At 31.4% G+C, this 26,559-nt stretch overlaps 1 protein-coding gene across 6 annotated transcripts in view; it reads left to right on the top strand.

Moving 5' to 3' along the window:
- The window catches only part of RhoGEF64C (Rho guanine nucleotide exchange factor at 64C), a 616,090-nt gene that overhangs the window by 491,667 nt on the left and 97,864 nt on the right, over window positions 1-26,559 (top strand). The gene's annotated exons all lie outside the window — the stretch shown is intronic.

Genomic DNA, 26,559 nt, shown 5'->3' with positions numbered 1-26,559 from the left:
CATTCGCTCACTACTTCAAAAAAAATCATTAGTTTTATTACATCTCCGCAATTGATTAGAAAAAACAACTTTTATTTTATAATCGTTTTATTTCTGTAAAATATTATTATTAAAGTAATAATAATTGTTTTTATTATACATAATTTTAAAATTGATTATCTTACATAGCATTACAAATAACTATTATTTATAATAATGATTTTTTTTCCTTTTTTTTGATCACCAGTGATTTTAAATTGTTTTAACTTATTAATATAAAATATTTGCGGTATGGTTTCTTTATTGACTATTTAATTATAATTAGGGTTTCTAATGTAGATAAACACGCTACAATACAAGGTGTATAATGCGTGGTACAAGTTTATACGTATGATTTATTTCGTTACGTAATATAACATACAAAAAGAGTAAGTAACTTTCATGTATATTTTATTCATTTACAAAAACCTTAAATGCTTTGTACTTAACGTACTACAACAGTCCTTTAAAATAAGCTTATTCTAACATGCAACACTTTTACCGATATGTAGTTTGTTCCTTGTACTTTTGTTTATAAAAGAAATAAGCTATTCATAACAACTGCCTCTTCTACTAATTCATTATTTTTTATAATATTTCTTATAATTTTTTTTTTAAATACTATTTATAAAAAATTTATTTATTTTTTTGTATAAAATAATTCTAAAAAAATATGTTTTTAATAACTTATTTTTTATAGTTTACAATGTTGATTTTAATTGTACGAAAAACGTTTTTTAATCTGAAGTTGCAAAAGTATAGTTTCAGTATTTTCAGTATGTTAATTTTTTCTACACTGACCGGAATATTCTACTGAGTTTTCATCATCGGTTATGCAACACAACAACAAACGGAATCACCAAGAGGAATGGAGATTATATTAGAAACATTATCTAAAGTACTAAAAATACTTAAACTGAAAATTAATAAGGAGAAGACAAAGATTATGATTGTAGGAAGATACAAAGGTCGATATTAAATTAGATAGTTTTGTTTGGGAAGCACCGTCACTAGCTATAATAAATGTGCCACAGAAGTAAAAAGAATAATACCGCTGGCAAAACGAGCTTTCCAGGATAAAAAGAATACGCTGACTGATAATCATATGAGTATGCAAATAAGGAAACAGTTTGCTAAAACTTATATCTGGAGTGTTCTATATTACGGATATGAAACATGGACGCTTGGGAAAGCGGAAAGAAGAAGACTGGAAGCAATGAAATGTAGATTTGGAGGAGATAAACAAAAACAAGTTGGATGGATTCAAGTGTTAGCAGAAATGAATGAGAGAGGAGGTCCTTGTTAAATGTTATACGAAGAAGAAGAGCGAAATTGATAGGACATGTAATACGACATGACCAGCTCTTGACGAATATATTTGAGGACAAGGTTTTGGGTAAAAAACGTAGTGGTAGACCGAGCGCAACCATCATCAGTAATGTTTTCCTTGGTTCATATAATGACTTGAAGAGAGAGGCGGAGATGAGACTGATGTGGCTAAATCGACAAGGTGTAGCCTTAATGAATGATGATGTTATGCAACATATCCTGAAATTTTTCACAAATCAGGTTGTCAAACACTCCGAAGTTTTCACTATACTGCGTGCACAGTTTCGGAACATATACTCTAGTCCACCACCGAGCTAACAAATTTAAATGAGGCGTGAATGTGTAGAAAATGAGAATTACAATAATCTTCTGAGAAGAAGTGTGACCGATGACAGCATTCTACTGATTTGTGATATCATTGAAGATGATCGGCTTAAGGTCAATGAAATGCTTTAGAAGTGGGTTTCGATCAGGAAAATGTCCGTTCCATTAACATAAAGCATCTTTTTTTTTTTTTTTTTTTTTTTTATATTTCCACCTACTCCTCTGGAACGGATCTACAATCAAGTTTGACTCGCGCCAGAGGAGTGTCCTTTACTCTAGCTCGCCTCCCCGCCCGACGGCTGTATGTCCGGCACGGCAGGTCAGTTCACCGGTTAGCTCTTTTATTTCGTAGGTGGAAATTCCACATACAAGCCGTCATCAGCGAGCGGTTTCTTCTTGACGAGCTTCCTCATCTTTCTTCTTTATAACTGCGGTTATAAACGACGAGATCACATTAAAGTTATCCTCGTTAAGTAGCATTTTATTCACCACATTCTCCGTAGATAATGGCCCTATACGTCTTACACAGGATTGCCTTCTTTCAGTCCAACGGTTACATTCAAACACTACATGTTCAGGGGAATCATAAGCCCCACAGTAAGGACAGTTGTTGTTATCTACCCTTAGTCTCGCACATAAATAGGACCTGAACGACCCATACCCTGTAAAAAATTGCGTTATCCAGTAATTTATGTCCCCGAACTTCCTTTCTATCCACGGTCGGATCAAAGGTATCAAACGATGTGTCCATCGTCCCGTGTTGGCTACATCCCAACGATGTTGCCGATTACGCAGAATCTCTTCATATGCTTCTTTAGAAGGTTGTCCACATGCTATACTCACTCGCATCTCCGCCAGTTGTTTAAGCGGAGGAACTCCTGCGATTACGAGTACTGCCTCGGTGGAGACTGAAGAATATGCGCATATCACTCTTAAGCCCATGCGCCGTTGAATTCCTTCAAGGGCTCTTCTGTTCTTGTCGGCACGCAGAGCTCTTTCCCAGACGTGTATACCGTAAAGTAAGATGGAATTAACTACGTGAGCGTAAATCTTACGCTTCGCAGTTCTGGATCCTGTCATATTACCGAGTAATCTGCTAAGATTTTTGACCGTGCATTCAGCTCGTTTACGTATTTCATTCACGTGTGCCGTAAAACTCCTCCTCTTGTCAAGCCAGATCCCTAAATATTTGGCTGAAGTCTGTTGCTGGACAAGATTACCCCCTACTCAAATTAGGATGTCAGATATTCTCCTACGACCTGTCATGACTACGTATTTTGTTTTACCGTGCGAAAGTTTTAAGCCTTTAGTAGACATCCAGACTTCTGCCATTCGTATCGCTGCGTTTGCCTTCTCCGATACCTCTACTTCAGTTTTTCCAGTAACAACCAAGGCCAGGTCGTCAGAAAAAGCCACTGGTAAAACACCCAGAGCATCTTGGGAAAACTGGGAAAACATAAAGCATCTTGGGTTCCGAAAAGTCTACGGTGAATTGAAAGACTTTTTAAAAAAAATCATAAACTTTTGAGGAAATTTTCCAAAGACTCTTAAATTTATATCGACGAGCAGGAAATAATATTTATGCATTGAATAGTTAGACGTGATAAAATATGGGTCCATCATTAAATTCCCGAGCCGAAATCGGCGCCTATGGGGTGGCGTAGGTGTGGAAAAGCCTTGCTTTGTAAAGGCGAAAACGAGGCGGAAATGTTATCGTAACTATCTTTTTGTACCGGAGAGGCGTATTATTTGTCGATTTTTTCAAAAAATAAAAGCCGCCTACAGAAATAAAAGGCTCCGTCAGCCAATTAGAAACGTGGTCTTCCTTCAGAGCAGGGCCAGGCATCATAGAAACGTTAGCACAGGATAACCCGGGAAAACTTTACGGGAAACCTTACATTATTCCCCGTACGGTCCAGCTTTAACCCGTGCGATTTCTTTTTGTTTGAGCCACTAAAGGAGGTACAGAGAGGACATAGGCAATTAGCTCGTGACACGTCCTCAAAGGTTTTATGAAGATTGGATTCACATAGTAAAATGTATAGAACTCAGGGAGATAACGTAGATAAAAAGCAATAAATATATTTTTTATTTTTATTCTATGATTATGAATATTAAAAAAATTCCAGTTTATATTCGATTGTCCTTTTATTTAATAGAAAAAGAGTATTAAAATCCTGCTGGAGAAGACCCCGCTAGCTCTTGATGATATCGCCACATAAGCTTAAAGCTTGTGCGTGAGATACGGAAATAGAATTTCGTAGCGTATGAAAAATTCCATGTCTGACCGGGATCTTCGGATGAAAGACCAATACGCTACCACTCCGCCACGGAGATCATCGTTTATCACTAATTCATCATTTTGACTTTATAATTTTATAAAATATTATTCATTTTTTCTTTAATTCAAGGTCTATTAATTTTTGGCTGTTAAAGACTGTAAAAGACAGTGAAATCTCTTGTAAGATTCAATTTCAAGCGAAAGTACCTTCCAGTCCGTATGTGTAATCCCATCTCACTGATCAAAACTTATTAAATAGATAATTTTAAACTTATATGGAAGAAATTTGGCAAACGTATAACAAAAACAGTTTTAGTTAATAATTGTAGAGTCAATTTTTTCAAGTCGGTAGAAAAAATACGGTCCTATAATACAACAAAAAAAAATTATTCTTTCAGAAAGTGTCTGACGTTTCGAATTTCTAATGAGTAATTCATTTGTTCAAGATCATTTAATAGAACTTAATAATAAAAAATTTAAATATCTTAATCGGTAATTTATTCAGAAAAAAAATCGATGTTGACACCACATGACTTCCTTGTACGCCTATTAAAATACATATACACATCTTTTTAAAATGAAAAAAAAAATATTTTTTATTTTATTTCATTCTGATAATTTTTCATATTTTTTTTTTATTGTTATTATTGAATTACTATTTATTGTTAATTTTTTTTTACAATCACAGATTAATAATTATTAATAAATTAACATATTTAAATTAAATATAAAAAAGTTAAAACATAAAGGAGATGAACTGTGGTAAACCAGTAATTACTTACGCGAGCGAGACTTTATTTAGATTAAATCAGAAAAATAGGACTGAACTTTTGCTTAAAGTTAAACGCAGGATTCTTAGAACCTGCATAAACAAAAAAATATAAACACGAAAATCAGTACAGATTATCGCCTAATAAATTTCTGTACGAAAACTTGGAATCCTTAATCGATACTATGAAAAAGAAGCGAATTTCTTTCTGCGCACACTCGTTAAGATTACCGCAGGATAGGATTACTAAGAGAATTATCGATCGATTTTGGTCTTTAAAAAATCCGCCATTATGGATCAAAGAAATTAAAGAGGACGTGCAAGAATTAAATTTGAATTACGAAGATTTACGTAATAAATCCGAAAAATTAAAATTTGTTATTAAAGATCCGAATACCGACTTTAAAGTAAGAACTTTTAATTATACAAGAAGGGTTTATTCAGAAGAGGATCGTAAAGCAAGATCATTAAGAACGACTAAATATTGGGAGAAAGTAAAAGCTAAGAACTTAAAGGCCAAACGATCGGCAAAAAAGACTTGAATTATTCTGACTAAAGATGTCCTTTGCGGCCTTAAAAGTAAAAAAAAAGGAGATGAAGTCTGATTTGAACCGATGTGCCTTCCCCTTGTAAGATCCAAATATTTCATTAATTAAAATTTTATTTGGCTATAACTCTGGAACCAATGAAAATAAGTATCACTTATGATGTATTGTTGGAAATCTCTCACTGAGAGCTTATTACTGCAGTTAAGAAAAAGTCAAAAAACAAATATTTTTTTTGGATTTTAGGTTTTTTTTGGATACTTTCAGTTCAGTCGATTGCAATAAAAAGGGAAGGTGCACAACTAGATGTTACAACAGTCCTAAATCCAAATTTTCAACATCCTACGGCTAATCGTTTTTGTGTTATGTTAGATACACACGTACATACTTACGTGCAGACGTCACGTCGAAACTAGTCAAAATGGATTTAGGGGTGGTCAAAATGGATATTTTCGTTGAAATCTGAAAACTTAAAATTTTTCGTGATGACAATACTTCGTTTACTTCGTACAAGAAAGTAAAAATACTCGTTGATGGGTAAATATCGCGTATAGAGATCGGCAGGATTTATCTTGATTTCCCAGATATCGGGTTAGTTAGAAAAGTAAGCGATACTGTAAATTAAGGGTTGCTGGATTCATTTATTATTTCTTAAAGATATTAATCTTCCTTGATAATGATCCGCAGTTTCCTACTTTTAAAACAACGTTTTGAGAATTGTATTAGAAAGAATTCATACATACACCTACTAACAAGAGTAGTAACTCATCATCCCCTAGACTCGAATCAATTAGCTATGAAAAGTTTCTTGAAAACACTAAGCGTTTACGAAAATTAATTAAAATGTTACATACGTGATATATTTAATGAGAAAAATATTTGTGTTTCATGCAAAAATTACTTCTCTGTTTGAATTAAGAATTTATTTGAAAAGAGACCATCGAAAACCTATTTTTTTCACTTTATTAATGACGTAATTTCTTTCCTATAGTTGGTATACCGTTTGATCGGTTTAATGTAAATTTCGTATTATAAAAATTACGCAGTAAAATATAAATAATAATATTTACGGGTATTATAGGTGACAAAAGACAAGATAAAAATACATTAAATTTATCTGGCGTAGGTCGAATTATAACCCGAAGCAAGTGTCTCATTGTATGCTATGCGATGCTAACTTTTTACGGTTTGTTGCATGCTAAGCGACGGAGAAGAAAAAGAATAAGAAGTATAAGTAAAGGAAAAAGAAGAAGAGAAGAGAAGCAGCTGCCGGGACAATGGTTTGAATGCGGTCGAATGATCATTAGCATAACAGACAAGAGAGTAGAGAAGAAACAAGGACAGTGCATGTTTCTGTTACACCCTGAATCGAAACCGCACTACTTCTACTTACTTCTTTAAACGTGTACTGTTTCTCATAGTTTTTCTCGTTTTATTTAAGTTTCTCTTTTTCAAGTCTTCTTGTAGCTAGGTTTATTTGATTTTTATTCCTGATAAGAACACCACCGAGTGAACATTTCTACGGATTTACATCGACCGTGTTTGCTTCGATAGAGGTGGCGTTCGATTCGTTTTAGTTCGCATCAAAAGTAATTTAATTTGCCTCTATCATTAGTAGGAAATACCACTTTGCTTTCTTTCTGTTTAGATATATATTTACAAAAATTTTCAGGATGCGCAGTAAAATTAATTTCTAATTTTTTTATAAAATGAAATTAATTTTTGCACAACTGAGTACTATTATTAATAATATCAAACGTTTATTTATTATTTTATTATTTTTTTTTTTTTTTTTGTTACTGAATATCTGCAAACTATTTCATAATGGAAAACTTAATCAGATTTGTAGATATGAACAGTGATATCACTTGAATTTCAACAAGTTATTCGGCTCTTTTTAAAATTTAACGCATTTAAATTTAGTCTTCATAAATAAAATTAGTTTTGATGAGTTCATCAAACCAGTTCGTTATTATTGAATTATTATTTATTGTAAAATAATAATAATCGGAGATTAATAATAGTTAATAAATCAATACATTTAAATTATTAAAAAAATATTAAAAAAAGGAGATGAAGTCGGATTTGAACCGATGTTCCTTCCTCTTGAAAGAAAATTCAAATATTTCATTAATTAGAATTTTACTTGGCTATAACTCTGAAACCAATGAAAATAAGTACTACTTATCTTTGAAAAGCTGTCAATGAGGGCTTATTACTCCAGTTAAGAAAACGCCCAAAATTCATTTTATTTTTTAATTTTGGGTTTTTTTTGGACACTTTTGGTCCAGTCGAGAGGACTAAATCCAAAAGTTCAACATCCTACGGCTAATCGTTTTTGTTATGCGCGATACATACGTACATACAGATGTCAAGCCAAAACTAGTCAAAATGGTTTCAGGGATGGTCAAAATGGATATTTCCGTTGAAATCTGAAAACCGAAAATTTTCTCGATCACAATACTTCCTTTAATTCGTACAAGAAAGTAAAACCAATCCACATTTCATAGTAAGAAAAGGAATGTTGTAATTTATTATTTCTTACTTCCAAGTTTTTCCACATCATAATCGTTGCCATAAAAATACTTAATTATTACAATGAGCTTATATTACATTGCACCATAACGTTCAGTTTCAAGAAATATTAGTTACAGAAAAAAATATACGCAAATTATCCACTGAAGAAAATAATTTTTTTCATTTAAGGAACCTTTCGGTGCTTGTAACTTAGAAGAAAGTTAATATAGGACCACAAACACAACCTTCTATACAACATAAAAGAGGAATTATCGAAAGAGAGAAATTTGGTCGTGACTAAGGATTAAAAATACATAAAAAGAGATCGAACTGAGAATATTTTTAAGTTTGTTATAAAATTTAATTTAGATAAGAAAATCTACGACCAACACAAGAAAACTAATAAATCAATTTTAATATCTTAGGCAAAAATGCAAATTCTGATAACTGCTCAAATATTTTATATTTTGTGTTTGTCCATACTGCTTAATATTTTGGTTGACTACGATTTCAAATTTTTTCCATTAAACTTGAACTGTAATTTACATTACATTTTTAATAAAAATAATCATTAATATTCATCTTATAGTCCGACATCATCGGTAAGAAATAAGTAACCTTTGCACTTTTATCCTTTAAAAACCATTTAAAGATGTCTTTTATTTTATTATTTTTACGTACTTATTTATCTTTAATGTATTTAAAATTAACAAAGTAGAATTTTTTTACACCACGAAATGTATTTGAATATTATATTAGCGAAATTTTGTCAAACTGCCAAAAATAATTTTAATCTGTTATCGCAAAATGCGGTGTTAAACAGATGGATGAGAAGTATTTACAATATGTACTAGCTTATTTATTTGTTATTAACGTAAATAAAAATAAAATTAAAACGTTTATTTTTAACAGCGAATTATAAAAAAGTAAATGCTGCAGTATTTTCTACAGGGCTTATTAAAACAAGGTATCATATTTATATTTTTTTCCGTTTTACAACAATAGATTAGAATCAGGTAATAGGGTTTAAATGGAATCCAACTCATTCTTTTTTTACCAGTTTTATTATTTAATGGATCTTTTACAAGAAGATTGACCGTAAATCAGAATGACCTATAATCAGTTTCAACCATTTATCTATTATCCCTTTGTTTAATGAACTCCTCCCTCTGTACCGGTATAGTAAAATATTGTGTGTGTGTGCTTGTGTGTTTTGAGGGAATACGTTAAAGGAAACCAAAAGTGAATAAAAATAAACTAATATTTTAAATTTTATTATTCATTTTCATATAAATTACTGTATTTCATATAATTAGGTAAAACGTATTTTTAAAATTTTCAACCAAAAAAAAAATTCCTGATTATTTAATTTTAAAATAAGGACTCGGTTCAACCCGTAGGCTTATATAGTTTTTTTTTCTTTAAACGTATGTTCAGCCCTTCTCAATAACGACTAAATTCATCGAGTTAATGATGTTTTTGTTCTGTCCAGAAAGCTCCTCTGGTGGTCCGTCTTTGAAGTTTTTTCCAGATAACATCTATAAAAGTTTACTTTTAAATGAAAAATTATACGGTTTCATAGATAATTTTTATTTACAAATATTTGTTTTATCATCGCAAATATTTGGGTTGTTATAGTAATGATATACAGATTGTATCACGGAGTTATACCAGGATTTTCATAAACTATTCTACTGGTTAAAATGATAGAAAATGTTTATATAAACATATGTCCTAAAATGCTTGTTTGAGAGTTACGGTTAATGAAAGAAAGATTTCGCTCGGATTTCAGCTACCCCGGTGAAATGTGGTTATAGTGAAAATTTTAGGACGTTAATTAAGGAGTAGAATTAGTAATTACTATGATTTTTGACCTGAAAATCGAATAAAATAGGTCCCAGAACCGTATCTGCAGTAGTTTTTTTTAGAAATTTGTGGTGAAAACCAATAAATTGGGGCAAAAAACGCTGTTTTTGATTTTTGACGTACAATAACTTTGTTTAATAAACACGTAATCGAAACTTGTAAAGAATTTATTCTGAACAAAACGGTATAAGTTGAATAAAACAAAGAAAAGTTAGAAAATTCGAATTTTATTTAGAAAGAGAACAATAATACATTTGTCAGAAAAGTATTTATTTAATGTAAACAAAACCCAAACTCTTTTTAGGTGACGTGAAAAATTTGTAAAAACAAAATTTACTGTTAAAAAATTAAAAAAAAAACTGGAAATTACTATTATAAAAGAAAAATTACTTATAATAATTTTTTTTTTAATGATAAAAATAGTACAAAAAATTATTATTTCAAAGTTGGTAGTAAAATAACAACAGCTGATCAACAATGCGCAATACTGTATTAGTGTTTAAACCATTCTGTAAGGTACATTAAGTATCGGGTACGGTGAACTGTACTGTCGTTAGCGAAGGTTTTCAATGAATTTTAGTTTGAACGTGATCGATTTTCCACTGAAGTAATGCCGTATTTATTTACAACGAAAGAATAGGCTGATATGATATTCAATTTGATGTGTGTGGATGGAGGATACTTAAACAAAATAATTTTTATCCTTATCGTAAACAGCCACTTCAACATCTACAACCAGGAAACGGTCCGTTTCCCTTGGAGTACTGCGACTGGTGTAATACAAATCGACAACTCTACAAGTATTTTTTGTTTACCGATGAGGCAAATTTCATTCGAGATGACGGTCAACGACTTACACAATAAACGTGCACGGATAGAAGTAAATAATCATGAAACGGTGAAAGGCAATTTTCAACACTGATGTAGCGTCAATGTATGGTGCGACATTGTTGAGTGTTTGGACCGATCATATTAGCTGCTTGAAGATGTTTCTTCAGCGCAGAGACGCAAAGTATACTTCCAGCAAGACTGCGTTTTCTTTTGCCGTTTCCGCTCACTTAAATCATCGTTTACCTGAAAAATAGTTCGGTCGTGGATGTCGTCTACATTCCCGGCCATCAAGATCGCCTGATCTAACACGTATATATTTTTGCGTCTGGGGATGGATGAAAAATATTGTATACAAACAAAAACACATTTTCGTAAGAAATTAATTATCCGTATTATGGATGCAGTGGACCAACTTTAGGACAGCACAGAAGTACTAAAAAGAGGAACAAAATTATTACATAAGCGTGCTAAGAAATGTATTGAAATGGCAGGATGTCGTGAAAAATTATTATAAACTGGTACGTGTAAATTTTTTTTTTTTTTTTTTTTTTTTTTTTTAAAGCGACATCACATTTTCTACTAAGTATGACTTATTTCAAGACTGTTATTTTTCAACGATTTCTTAATTTTAATAAAAATAAAAGTAAACCTTTTCAATTAAAATAATTCAAAATAATAAAAGAGAATCTACGTCACAAAATCGCTAAAGAATGAAAAGCAATACCATTATTATCAAAATTAAAAATTTTTAATCTAAGCCAAAATAAGGAAAAGGTGATAAATAGTTTATTTTTTATTTGATCAACAATTAAAATTTAAAGAAGACCTTGATCGATAAGATTTTTACCGTTTTAATATTTTATTTTTATTACAAAAATTCAGTCCTGTCAATATTTTTAGGTTTATACAAAATGTATTAGAAGAAAATATTTAATTGTGTTTATTTATTTATTATTCCTTTTATAGGTCAACATTATAAAAACATAAAACACTTCTTACAGTCACTTTTATACATAAAAAGGATTATTTAACGATCGAAATTGCAATGTAACAGTGCCCAGATTTTCAGTTTTACATAACGCATATTTTATGTTTTTTTATTTATTTTACGTTTAAAATAAGATCAAACAAAATTTCTCTGTTTAAAAGTAATTATTTGATAGATGAAAACTATTACAGTATAACAGGTTTTTTCAACATTAAACTTTTCTTTTTTGAGTAAATTTTTTGAAAATAATACAGTGAAATTTAGTTATCGTCTTTCATAAAAAAAAATTATAAACATATTTGTAAAAACAGTTGTAATTTAAAACTTAAAATATTACTTTTTTAAAATGAATATTCTAAGTTTATTCGTTATTATTGTTTGTTAAAATTATGAAATCACCAGATTTTATGTACGCAAAAATAAAAAAAGTAATTTTTACGTCCCATTTTCCCAATTTCTTAGAGATAGGCGAGTGGGATTTAGCAAAATTTTTACTGCAAGTTCAGTTCCTGACATCAACCTACAAGTCGGAAATTTAAATTAGAAGCTAACACCCGATATATTCTAGAAAACAATACGAGAATGTTATCGAATATTTTGTCGTTTCTTAAAGCCGTACAGATTTATTCGATTATTTATAATTATTGTAATACTTTTTTTTTTAGTATTTTATATTATGTTTTACTTTCTCCTATTTTTCCTGCGTTATCGTGCGGATTATTTGATAATTTTATTTTTCTGTTATTTAGTTTATATATCCGTTATACTTAACGTATGATGTTATAAAATAAGTTTATTTATTGTAACCCACCGGCTTGGTTTAGTGGTGAACTTGTCATCGCGAATCAGCTGATTTCAAAGTTGAGAGTTCTAAGGTTCAAATCCTAATAAAGGCAGTTAATTTTATACGGATTTGAATACTAGATCGTGGATACCGATGTTCTTTGGTGGTTCTTTCTTTCCTTTTTCTGTTTAGCCTCCGGTAATTACCGTTTCGATAATACTTCAGAGGATGATATGTATGAGTGTAAATGAAATGTAGTCTTGTACAGTCTCATTTCGACCATTACTAAGGTGTGTGGTTAATTGAAACTCAGCCGCCAAAGAACATTGTTATCCACGATCTAGTATTCAAATCCGTGTAAAAATAACTGGCTTTACTAGGACTTGAACGCTGGAACTCTCGACTTCGAAATCAGCTGATTTGGAAAGACGCATTCACCACTAGACCAATCCGGGGGATTTTTGGATTTCAATTAACTACACATCTCAAGAGTGGTCGACCTTTTTTTTTTTGTTTATCTTTTTATACCCCCTCCCCTGAGCCGGATCCACAGTTAAGTATAACGCAGTCCAAGGGAGTGTCTTTAACTCTAACCGGCCTTCCCGCCCATTAGCTGATGAACATCCGGCAAGGCAAGTTGACCCGCCGATTTGATCTTTCATTTTATACCTGTCTCTAACCCCCAGAGAGGAGACTCCAGATCCAGTAATGCCGTAACCTTCATCTCCACCCGAGGGGACGGATCTCGATTTTTTGAGTGCCTCAAATTGGGAATCCTCCACTGAGACTTTGGTCTTGCCTCCCTCCTAAAAGACAGCAGAAAGCGTCACACTGATCAGTCTCCAGCTGATCATCGAAGCCAGCACACAACGGTATACCGGCCCTCACAGCTGAGGCTGTCCAACACCTCCCGCTAGAAACTCTACCTCCGTTCCTCATCATCTTTGGCTCTAAGCACCGACCGAAAAAAGAGGCGGAACGCATCCCAGAAAGCAGCAGAAGCGATGATATAAGGTAGTAGGGACGCAGGTGACAAGCTAGTAATCTCCGCACGAGCCCTTTTTTCCTGCCATTACGGCACTGAAACAGGGTATGTTTGACGGTGTCATATTCCGTGCAGTACAAAGTTGGGGATATCACGCCTCCCAATTTGATGAAGATAAAGGCCAAAATTGCCATGGCCTATGAACATTAGAGTGGTGTAATAGTCAAAGTCACGTCACCGTGTTTTCTTAAGCACTACGATCGCAAGTCCGGTATTAAGACTCTCGTCTAGGCTGCTGTTTCCCTGGCCTGCCACCGATTTTGCCAGATGTTAAAGTCGAGTCCTGTACCAATGCACCCGATATCCCGGCGAGCCTGTTCGTCTGTTCCTTTACCAATAGATCGATGAGGGAACACCCGTTAGCAAGCAGGCAGCATCATATGAGCGGTTCGATATGCTTCAATGATCCCCGGCGACGAACGTCTGTGCACACTCCGAAGCCTGATAAGGTTCCAAGCAACGTTGAGCCCCAAACCGGAACAGCGTACAAAATAATAGATGTGACAGTACACATAATGACTCTCCGTTTCGATGCTCGAGGTGCCATCTGGGTTGAGAGAAGTTGTCTCAGGGCAGCAAGAGTGTTCTCTGTCCGTTCACAGACCGCGTTGTCAGTAGAATGGAGGGGTCGGTCGACCTAAGACTGTTTAAGACTGCCATTCAATTACATTCATACATACTATCCTCTGAAGTAATACCCTAAAGTGGTTCCAGAGGTTAACAGAATATGAAAGAAGTTAGAAAATTGATAATCGGTTACCTAATTTTAACCATTTTGTTTTCCAAACTACTTGATTTTAACTAATTTTATTTTATTATTTACACGTTGTAGTGTATTATTCAAATAGTCTGAGAGTACTTGTTTGTTCAAATAATCTCCTACTTGTTTTTCCAATTACAGAAGACCGACAGCAATGGATATATAAAATCAATGTTGCCAACGTATTTTTAATTAACCTTGTAATGTAGAAAGTCATCATTTTATTATCTTTTGTTGCATTTGGTATATATTTTGTCTTTTTATTTGTTGATTATTATGCAACGGAACTATTTTTATTGAAAAAATATGCGCTAAATATTACGTGGATATAGAAAATTTTAAATAATAGGTTAATTAAAAGAAATTTAGATAAATATAATAAGCACATTTTTTTTTTCGTAGATGATTATATTTGTTACATTCTATTACAAAAAAAAAAAAAAAATAACTAGCGTAACAATCATAATGTTTTAAGAGTTTTAATAATTTGAAATACATCCTCATTAAAAAGAAATCTCACTTCATATTGTTTTCATCGTACTGCAGAACTGTAAAATAGCATATGTATAACGTAACATTAATCAATATCATTCATAGTTAATACTTTTATGTTCAGGTCGACTTCACATGATACAGAATAGAATAGTTGATTATATCGGTAATAGCGGTGGCGATGTATTTTCACTTTTGAATATTAATAGGCCGTTTCAAACAAACGGTGTAAGCTACTTTCGTTTCGAAATCCTATTCATTTAACATCTTAGACAACATTTTTTCTCCGTCTTGTTTTGGTTTTCATATATTCAGGGTCATCTGGTCTATTATTTCAGATGTATCATCATCATAATTACCTGTACGTTACTATCGTTTTCTAATCCTCTCTCACATAACTTATATATGTACAGTTTTATCTATGTTTGTGTGTATATATTTTTTTTTTACTAGTAACCTATAATTTTTAAATTACTAACACAACTCACCGTAATAAAACTAACTGTACATTTTCCCTTTTCAATTTATTGTCTGGCAAGTTGACTTCCCCTATTTTTTTTTTCTTTATGTACGAGGTTTTTTCTCCTGAAAGGGTACTATCGATCAAAATTATTTAAAAAAAAAATGTTTGTTTTAATTTTATTTATATACTTTAATCGGTTTATAGAAAAAAATTCTGAACAAATATATCATACAAAAACACTGTGTTCACAAAAAAGAGTTTCATAATCCTGTTTGAATTTTTTAAATCATAAATTTATGACAATTTTTGTTTTTTTAAATCCGTTTCCTTTTTGCTATGAATTACGTCGAGAAAGAATAACATTGAGAGATTATACAACGTTTCCAATATAAATTGGCGAGATCCGTTGCAGAGACATCGCGTGGTTTGAAAGGAACGAAAAAATTCACCACTACCTAGATCTATTTACCTTATGTTCGCGAAGAGGTCAAACGGTTCGGTTCAAATTATAGCAACGGTTAATTAATCATATGAACTTTCTAGCAGTTAATCTCCTAGACAACAACTAGAATGTCCGGCGACTTAAACGCCTACATATGCTGGACTTAGAAGAATATGAGTTACTCTTAAGTTGATTCAGTACCGCATAAGTGATAAGCATCTTTCTACAACTTGATGAGCAGCCTAGCCTCTTTTCTCATTTATTTCCATGCGCTTATGTTATTATTTTTTTGTCTGTCTATTGTTTAATGATCTTTTCGATTTTTTGTTTTTTTTTGCCTTTCATTAGACCTTTGTGAACTTTTGTACCTGTCTTGTCTTATTCAGTACGAGTGTGTTTATATGTATGAACTATATTTATTTATGTACTTTATTTATATCTTTATGTATATGTACGTTTTATTGAGGTATTCGTTGGAAACCCCCTCATCATGTGCTGTTTTTAATACGATTTATTTATAATTCCTTATCGGAAACGATTGAAGTAAACAAAGTGTGAGGAAAAAATCAGTTTCATTTAATTTTTATTAATACATTTTTTTTTTAAAGGATTCTCAGAGATTCATCGAAAACAGTTTTTATTTTTTATAAGAAACGGGAACTCTAGTAACACGTTTAGAATATAAAACTTTTTCCAGTTCTTAAGAAACTTATTTAAAATTGTATGTCCGTCCGTTAAAGTGTTTTTCTGGTGTTTATCTTGGGAAAATTATTATATTCCTATTACTGAGGAATTTTACTTTCATTGTTTTATATAGTGCCTAAATCCAGAACTAATAAATTCTATTTGTCATAAGACGAGTTATTTTAAATATTTTTAATTGAAATATAAAGATGATTTCGAATGAGAGTTAAAGTAAATCTGTTTTTAAAATTTAATTAAAATATCATTCATCGTTTATTCGTAATATTATCGACCGAGAAACACACAAAATAATTAAGATATACAAACCAACATTATATCAAGCACAAATGTTTGTATTAGGTAATCGTTTTGACTATTTTCTTATAGGACGTAAAGTTGGTGCAGTCATAATGTTTACCGATTGTTATCTTTTAGTAGAACTGCATATTCAAACACAACTATTCTGCATAGCACAACTATAGTTTCATAAAATTATTTATTAGAACTCGTGTAATTTAAATAAAAGATTGAGAAAACAGTAAACTGGTGAAGACATTAGTATGGATTATTTTCCTACATGACAGTGAAGCATGGACCGTGGGGAAGGAACGGAAAAGGGGAATAGATGCGTTTGAGAAGCGCTGCTATCGACAGATGTTGAAGATTACATGGAAGGAGAAATAACCGATGAAGTGTTACGAAGGATTGATGAGACGCCATGTTTACACGGAGCTTATTAAAGAAACGGTGAGACATGTGAATAGGATATGAATTTCGGCGTAACAGTTTTTTTCTCGCCATTATAGAGGGCACAGTTGAGGAAAACAAAGCAAGAAGAAGACCCATGACTAGGAGGGTATATGGAACAGACCAAATGTAAAACTTACATGGAAACAAAGAGATCAGGACACGATAAAACTACCTGGAGAAGGAAGACTGCAACAAAACAATCTAGGATCGATTACTATAACAAGAAGAACCAAAATATTTCTATTTTATGCAACTTATTGCTTGCTTTCTTTCAGTTCTCTTCAGTTAACACTACGTACTCGTAAGATCTCAACCGCGAAGGTAAAATCGATCTCCGTAACGGAATGAAAGCATCTCGGTCTTTCATCCTAATTTTGAATTTATGAAGATGTTTTAAATATCAAAATGAGTTTCGTTTATGTACCTATAAACTATTGAACTATAAAAAAAATCAGTAAATAACAATAATTATCAGAGGTATATAATATCTTAAAACTGTTAGATTACGTATAATTTTCGTTTTAAAAAACTTTTACTGACGTTACATGGAAGAAATACGTCATCACCACAGTAATTTCCTCTATAAAATAAAATTTAAAGGAACCGTCAAAATTACTGATTAGGTTTTAACATTTGTAAATATAAAAGTATATACGGTCGAATTGCGACCTCCTTCTTTTCTTAGATTTATTAAAACCGTCTTTTATTGTCTTTTATAGTAATTTTTTATAATTTTCTGGGCTAAAACATTAGGAATTTTGAAAAATTTTCATAGCGGGTTAACTTTTTCGGCTATTTACAGTAGCTGTTAACTTATGAAGATATACGTACAATATTTTTAAATTCATATTGTGTTATTTATTTAATGAAATAATTTATATTTAATTATTTTTTTTAATTAAAAGTAAACCTTATACGATTTGATAAGATAATTATAATTTAAAAAATGAATATACAAAAATTTTATTTGCTGTAAAAACTAAATTACAACTACGCCATATATGTAATGTATATTTAATGATCGTAAAATAAATTCGTTATCCATTTGTCACAGCATAAAATAAAATATGATATTATTATATAAACATCAATACAGAAATATGAATTAGGTCATGACTTCTTGCAGGTATTTCTGTCCTCAATTACTAAAAAAAAAACCTGTTATCTTTAATCATTTTTGTGCGTTACTTATTTTTATAATTTCCTCGTAATTAGTTTTACATAATGAACCTCAAATTTATGTATCATCGTTCTAAATAATTTATTTTTCTTTATTACCATTATCTAAATAAATTTTCATTTGTTATGAACTATAAATTTAATGAGATTTTACTTACAGACAATTACAATTTTTATTTTATAATTTAGGTATATAAATTATAATATTTCGTGAACTAAGGCTCTTTCTTAATACAAAAAAAATTATAGTTTTTACTCGCATAATATCGTACAATCATTTTTTTTTTTAATTTATTAATTTATTGATATGAAACGTCTTTAAAATCTCACCGAAACATAAGGGTACCAGAACTGAAATTTGTAGCGTAACGAAAAGCTTTATATCGTCCTGCCTTAATAACTCCCTAACTATTAGTCTCATGCGGTGTCATTTTATAACTTACATGTTTTGCTCGCCGGTACGACTTTGAGTTTGCGTCACTGACAAGCGGGTTGGCGGGGAAGAGGCACAACGCAGATCGGCCAAATCTGGCGCTCTCGCTCATTTCCATTCAGTGTAGCTCACGATTTAGACGTGATAGCACGACGATTCGTGTGTTTTTGTTTAGAGTTTGTCGAGATAGATCGATTTAAGTAATAATAAGTGTATTTTGGACAATATTTACGTGTAACAAATTAAAGAAAACATGTAAAACTGTATAAAAATTCAATATGTCAGCCTCAGCCCGCACAAAAGCCAGCCGGAAAAATAAATTACGCATATCATTAGAAAGGGGAGGTTATGAGCCACGCACAGGTACACAGGTACCCGGTTCCTAGCGAGCGAAACTGTTTCGGCAGTGTCGCAAAATTGGCACGACGCTCTCAGTGAACGACGTGACGGCGCGAACACCTTTACCGTTGCTGTACCCAAACTAATGGACATAACGAGTGAAGATAACACCCATACATCTGTCGAAGACGTCCCCGCAGTGATGGATGTCAATATCAGTCGAATTGATGCGATGCAGGACCGTTGGCGTGCAGCGGACAAACGCTTCAAAACGGTATTTCAAAACAATCAGTGTAGTTTATCTTGCAACGTTGAGGTCATTGATCAGCGTTGACAGACCGACAAATTTATCTATAGAATTGGTCAAATGAAAGAACTAAAATTTTCCATTGGAGACTTTGTTCAAAGAATACGATGGTGGCTCTCCCGTTGGTCGGTCTGTAGCTCGGAGGAACTTCATCCCAAGGTACGGCGTGCGGCGACACAGTCCCACCCGATTTTTTTGTTGTAATTTAGGTATACAAATTATAACATTTTTTACTCACGTAAAATCGTACAATCGTTTTTTTTCTTTTTTTCCCCCTAACATTTCTACTAGTAATTTTGTTCCAAATTTTAAAATTGTGATAAAAATGTTTTATTATAATTTAGTTGTCTTATAGTGACAAAAACAATTTTTTTTTCTTGGATAATAGTGGTCGACTGTGTAAACAGTATAAAAATCATTGAATTGTTTCAAATCAGATTTATTTAAAGGAAGCATAAACCATCAAAAATAGAAAAAAAGGTGACAACACAATTATAGGACTTCCCAGTCACGCGGCTAAAACCACATTTCGTATAAATATTTCTGTAAATATCTGTTTCTGATGCACGGCTTACACACACAACTTAACTTAAAATATTTATCATTTTATTTAAATATAATCTTTTTTCGTTTATTTAATTTAATAATTCTAACTAAAGCGCGCGCGCCTACCGTATTTAATTAGCGCGGGTGTGGCGGTACTAGCGGTGATGGTCAGAAGTAACTAAATTAATGTAATTTCACAACTTACATAGAACAAATTTCGCTTTTACGGTCGGTACACTGGTGTAGCCGCGAGGCTAAACGCACCAGTCAACCAGGCGACCGAGTTCGAGACTCAGCCAGACCGAGTTATTTTTTTCACTTTATATATTATTAATATATTTAATTCTACCGCTCATCTGTTACGTCACAACATAGCAGTAGTTTAGAACATTTTTTGGGGTGGGGGTGCGATTTCGTTAAGTTTTATTTTTCAATCGTTAACAAATATGTCTAAGAAAAATATGACTTTAATTAGACAAAATCTCTTGAAATACTGTGGGCAAACTTGTTTACGGCCTTTTAAATTGACGATTTAACGGCATCAATGCCCCATATATAGAAAAATTATCTGATCAAGTTTGATCATAATCGGTCCAGGTCGTCTGGTGATATAAGGTGATCTAGAGGCCTACACCGTTCACGCACACATATATACGAACATTAACATCCGGAAAATTCCTATCCGGTTTTTTTTGGTTTCCTTAGATGTGAAAACGTCTAGAATCAGTGAAAACTGCATTTGTTTAAATTGGACCGATTACAATACTTATCCTTCTGGAGCTATAGCGGTATCTAGACGAGAGAGTAAGAAATTTAATTTATTTTTATTTTTTTCGGAACGTATTATACTACATTATATTTTGAACAAAAATTCGTATTAACTTTTTTTCTTTCGTTATGGCCGCCTAAGAAAATGTAACAATTTTATTTACTTCTCCTTCGTTGTTCCTTATTGTCCAGTACTCTTTCATCTTTTCACTAAGCGTTTTTTTCGTTTTATCAGACTTCCAGTTCTCCTTCCTACCTTGGAATCCTTTTATTTCTGCACTTTCGCACGAAAAACATCTTTTTCTGTTATTTCATCCTCTTTTTATTTTGTTCCTTTCTAGATCTTTTTTGATTTCTTAGATGCAGCTTGTTTTAACTTGTTTTCCTTAACCTACTTGAAAATCTGTTTCGTTAACGTGTTGTCATTCATTCCATATGAGTGCGCACAGTTGCGCTTGTTATATCGTTTTTAAGTATAAAAGCGAATCTAATAAGGAGCACTTTCCAGTAATGTATTCTGCTGGTTATCCTATATAAATCCTGTTTCATCAGTGTAGCGCGTTTCTTGTAAAGCTGGAATTTACACGTTGTAATGATTAAGTGGTTGTGTTAATTCTTGATGTTTTCTTATTTTACGGAGCGTGTTGATATTTATTGTTTTAGTACTACACTTTTGCTGGAATTTAATTTCTCCAGGTATCTCCAATAAAGTGCACGATTCCCAGAATCCGAAATGCCAGCATGCAACTTGAAGTCGAGAAATTTTACACCCTGCAGTACTTTTTTTTTCTTTCTACTCATTTCCATCCATATAATTTGTGAGGTTGTGGTTTTCGAATATTGTTCGAGATACAACTGGAGTGTTAGTCCAAAGGAATTTCGTTTATTCAAGTTTCAGGATTTTTCCTTCCCCTATCCAGCGGTACCACGTGGAGGAGCCACTGAACCTCATAACTTCCTTTTCTCGCATTTCTACGATAAGATAAAATATGGTTATATTCCTCGATAAATCGAGGAATGCGGAGCATTACCACCTCCCTCCCTCTCTCTCTCGCTCTTTCTATATATATATATATATATATATATATATATATATATATGTATATTTAAAATGGGAATTAACAATTTTCAATATAATTTATACAAATTATAACAGAATTTAATATTATAGATGTTCAAGTAATATTACTAGAATATTGAAAATGTAAGTTCCGAAGGTAAAACATCCAGTTCTGGAAAGTTTTCTTTCAGGCATATATTCTCTCATTTTTCTCTCTTGAAATACCATCTATTCTTCTCTCCAGTTTTATAACCTAGTTATAAGAAGCTACCCACAAGAAATCCCCTTCCTTTTGACCGACACCAATTATGTATATATATATATATATATATATATTCTCTCTCTCGCATCTCGAACATCAAACCAAATTGTAATATTTATATTATTAAAATTTTTCTACATGGTATTTTGTAAATAAAAAATTTAATTAATCAAATAAAATTACAATTGTGAAATAAAGGACTATATTTTGTATTGATTACCTTTCATTATGTTAATAAATAAAAATATAAAATAAAATAAATTTAATTAATTTAAATGTTTCATTTTGTTGTTAATTAGAAATAAATGAAACGTGATGAATTTATTTCAATTAAATCAATTAATTAACTAGTTGTATGTAAAATAAAATACATTAATAAATGTATAAACTGACTTGCATATTTAATGATAATTAATTATAAATTTATAAATAATTATTATTTTGTATGCGTAACTTTACCGCAATAGAGAATAATTAATCATCCATTAAAATAGAAGTTTAGTGAAAAAAATATTAATAAAAAATCCCAAAAAGTTTAGGTAGTGTACAGCACAGAAACTAATTTTTTTTTTTATAAAGTAATTTGGAATTATTTTTTTTACGGCAGAAAGATAAAATAGTAAAGAAATTTATATTTTGTAATTAAAAAATATATAATTTGCAAAGGAAAATAACATTATGAAATTTTACTTCCTTTTTTACTTTTCCGTCTATGTAGCGCTATAGCAGAGCAACAGCTCTGAAGGTAAAGTATTGTAATCGGTCCAATTTGGGCATATGCCCTTTTCACTAGATCTTAACGTTTTGACACCTAAGGAACTCAAAAAACCGCATGAAAATTTTCCGGATGTACGTATGTGTGTTGAATGTTGGCCTCTAAATAACCTTATATCTGCATAAATACTGGACCGATTTTGACCAAACTTGGTCAGATTACTACTATATATGGGCATTGACGCCATTAAATTTTCAACTTAAAAGGTCAAGGGGTGAGGCTATAGAGCAACGTCACCATCAGTATATCGAGATTTCGCCTAATTAAGGTTATATTTTTATTAGGCATATTTGTTAACGATTAAAAAAACACAATATTTGCAAAGAAAAATTTTTACAAAATCGTAACCCCGACCCAAAAAAATCCTGTTTTAGTTGTTTGCTATGTTGTGACCTCACAGATGAGCGGTAGAATTAAATAAATGAATAATATTTAAAGTGGAAAAAAGTAACTCGATCGTCCGGTCGATTCGGTACCTGGTGCATTAAGCCTCGCGGCTACATCGGTCTGTTGACCGTTCAAGAGAAATTTGTTCTAAATAAGTTGTGAAATTACGTTAGTTTAGTTAGGGCCGAACGTCGCCGCTAGTACCGCCACAACCGCGCGAATTAAATACGGTATGCGCGCGCGCTTTAGTTAGAATCATTGAATCAATAAACGAAAAAATATTATATTTAAATAAAATTATAAATAATTTTAATTAAATTGTGTGTGTAAGCCTGCATCAGAAACAGCCTACATTTGTAGGACTTTCCCGGAACTCGGCTAATGCCGCTTTCCAGGAAAGTCCTACAACTGCGTTGTCAGCTTTTTTCCTATTTTGTACATATCTTACACATTTCAACTATATTAGTACTATCGTTCTATAAATTATTTACTTTAAATTATTTACCTTGTAAATTTTTACTGATAGTTTAACTTTTAATTAACTAATCTGTTGCTTTCTTGTTTGTATGTAAAGTTCTGCATCGTAACGATTTGATTTGACTCTGGTATATTAAACATGTTCGACAAAGACACAGTCAGCTATTCTCAAGAATAACAAGAAAGAAGCAACTTTTTATCATAGAAGCAACTGAAACAACTCTTTACGTAATTAAAGAAATTAAATAATCAGTTTCTCTTGATAAATTAACGATTTTTCTCGTTAAGATATTATTTTTGCCTCAAATCTTATTAGAAATTTGAATTATTCATAACTTGTCATTACTTTGTAATGGAGTTATATATGATAAACTAACATTTGCGTAATTATAATTTTTAAGGACATTTGTAAAACATAAATTATAATTATGCCTAAAATATGTGATTATAACTCTTATCAAATTGTGTTTATACTGTAATGTACGTACAAGAAACTAATAATTGATATGTTGTTATTCAGTTTTATAACAGATTTTTCATTACATAACTGAAAATTGAAACATCAAAAACTTTCCTATTATAACATCCTGAAATTATTGTAAATAAATTTTATAATTTCGCCTAAAGAATATAATATTCTAATTTTGTAAGTTTATTTATCTATCTATTATTCCAAGATGGAATTTGTATACTGTAGGGATGCCCAAAACGTACCCCGATCATCCCTACAGTATTTAATATAATGGCCATAATGAAAGTTGTCTAGGAACATCATTTTTCCTTGCGATGTAAAGCTTCTACGCCGGTTTCATAGTTAAACACTAATTGAGATTTATTTTTTTAAAGCAAGAAAGAAAATAACGGTTTCAGTAAAAGACTAGACGAAAGTTCCGTTCAATGGGATTTCCAGTCGATGCGTTGATTAATATAAATAAATAACAAAATTTATTACTTCACGAAAATCGTTAATTACGTCCGGCGCTTCGCACCAAAAAGATATTTCACCTGACCAGAAAGTAAAAAATTCTGCAATAAACATATATTTATAATGCACACCCGTATATAAAGCTGAATCAAATTTGATTATAAAGTAACAAAAATATTGAGTATTGCCGTACTACAGAACAGAACACTATTTCTAGTATCATCTGTTCTCTTATGAATATCCAAATCCTCTTCATCTGAAGACAAACTAAATAAGCATCTTCTAGGCGTTCTTCTTGCGAATCAGAGTACCCAGTATCATCAACAGTACCCATTGTCTTTAACTGATGATTGAATTTTCCACGGTTTATCAATACTTGAGCCGAAAACCGGTGTTCGGTCACCTACCATTTATATAAATTTCACGGATGGAATTATATGAAAAGTAAACCTAATGATAAAACAATGTTCCTTCTTTCCTCCCTTATCTCTGGCATTGTTAATCAGCTCACAACAAATAACATACCGCACGTACTTAATACTATTTCATTGTAAATACGTTAGATATGATAATATTCCTGACTCGATACACAACGAATCTTCATGTTGAACCTATAAAATGAGATTTACTACAGTCATATGTTAGGTAAAATTACCAAACGGTTACGAGAATAGTAAACCATTTTATGTTATCTTATTAAAGAAAATGAGGAGTAGATTAGTTTCCCATTGCCTTCTATATTGAAATAAATATGTTATTGAATATAAGCACATCAACTCCACGGAAATCCAGGTGGCATAAGCGGAATAGAAGTCCACCAACTGTACCTCTATAAGTTCACACTATAAGGACGCTTAATGAACTCAATTAGTCAGTAAAACATCATTGATTAGTACTTGAGATGCTATCTGATGCACATAGTTTATTTCATGTACGCAGTTTAAGAAATATTTATAAATTATAATAAAATAAAATTAAGATTTAATCGTCAATTATCACAATTTATTCCAAAAGAAAAAGATACTGGAAACAAGATACAATTTTATGATACAGTGTTAATGTTTTTTTTTTTTTTAAATAAATTGGAAAACTTAATAAAAGTCCAATAGGCTGTTATTCTGGAGCAATTCTAGTAAAGTTATTTGTCGGAGGAGCATATATATAATACATTGCTCTCCTTTCCAAGCAGCGAAAGGACATTTAAGATTTTCGCACTCCTTAAGACGTTCACACGATTAATATCTTTAATTTCTTGGAGTTGTGTGACTGGTCTTTTAGTGCAAGTTATTTATTTAAGTTTTTATAGGTTATATCGAATGACCGGTTATCCTGAATTCAAAGAAATAGTTTTTTTTCTGTAGTTTTAACTGTGAAACGAAGTAAGATTTTTATTAATACTTTTTCTCGTAACATTTAAAAAAAAAGGAGAAGGTTATTTATTTTTTTTATGATTTTTATTTTTTTTTATAAATATATTTATATATAAACTCTTCAGGCTCAATAACGATAAATCTTTTTTTTTGTGGAGAAATTCTTATATTATAAATTTTTTTGTGCAGTAAAGTAGAGGGTTTTTTAAACGAAAAATTACATTTTCTACTTTCAAAAATTTTAGTTTTTTTTTGTCATTTATTTAGTATTGGTATTTTATAGTATTATATATGACGATCAGATTCATTTATTTTCTTTGTCCTTTTGTTTAATGTAAACATCTCCTGTCATCTTTTTTCATATTTGTGATTTATAATGATTAACAACGATTAAGAACTCATTGTTAGAATTATTAATAGTATAATATTTACTTTCCGTTAAAGTGTTGAATAAATAACATTACTAAATTCTATATCTGTTCTAGCTAGAAAGCATATTTAATATATATTTAAAAATTCTGCGATTTTGAATTTAACTAAACTAAAAGTATGATGAACTTAACTAAAAGTATGAAGCTATTGTAACATAATGTAATGATTAATTCGATGTAAATTTAAAGTAAGTAAAGGAAGTGCTTAACAATAATTGGTTATCCGGCAATTACTTAATGTATACAGTTTACACAACCAACGAATTACTCCTCGGCTGGAATTATTGTACATATGATCTGGAGTTATTGTTATATTCATAAATAAAATTTTAAGAAACTTACGGGAAATATAAGTAAGTTTAAAAAATAATGAATATATTCCTGGATCAAGGATTTTTAGCTTACGCTCTAT

This window comes from Lycorma delicatula, chromosome 6 (genome assembly GCF_047948215.1).
Source record: "Lycorma delicatula isolate Av1 chromosome 6, ASM4794821v1, whole genome shotgun sequence".
NCBI lineage: Eukaryota > Metazoa > Arthropoda > Insecta > Hemiptera > Fulgoridae > Lycorma > Lycorma delicatula.
Note: the sequence above shows the minus strand (reverse complement) of the source record. Positions and strands in the feature narration are given on the sequence as shown.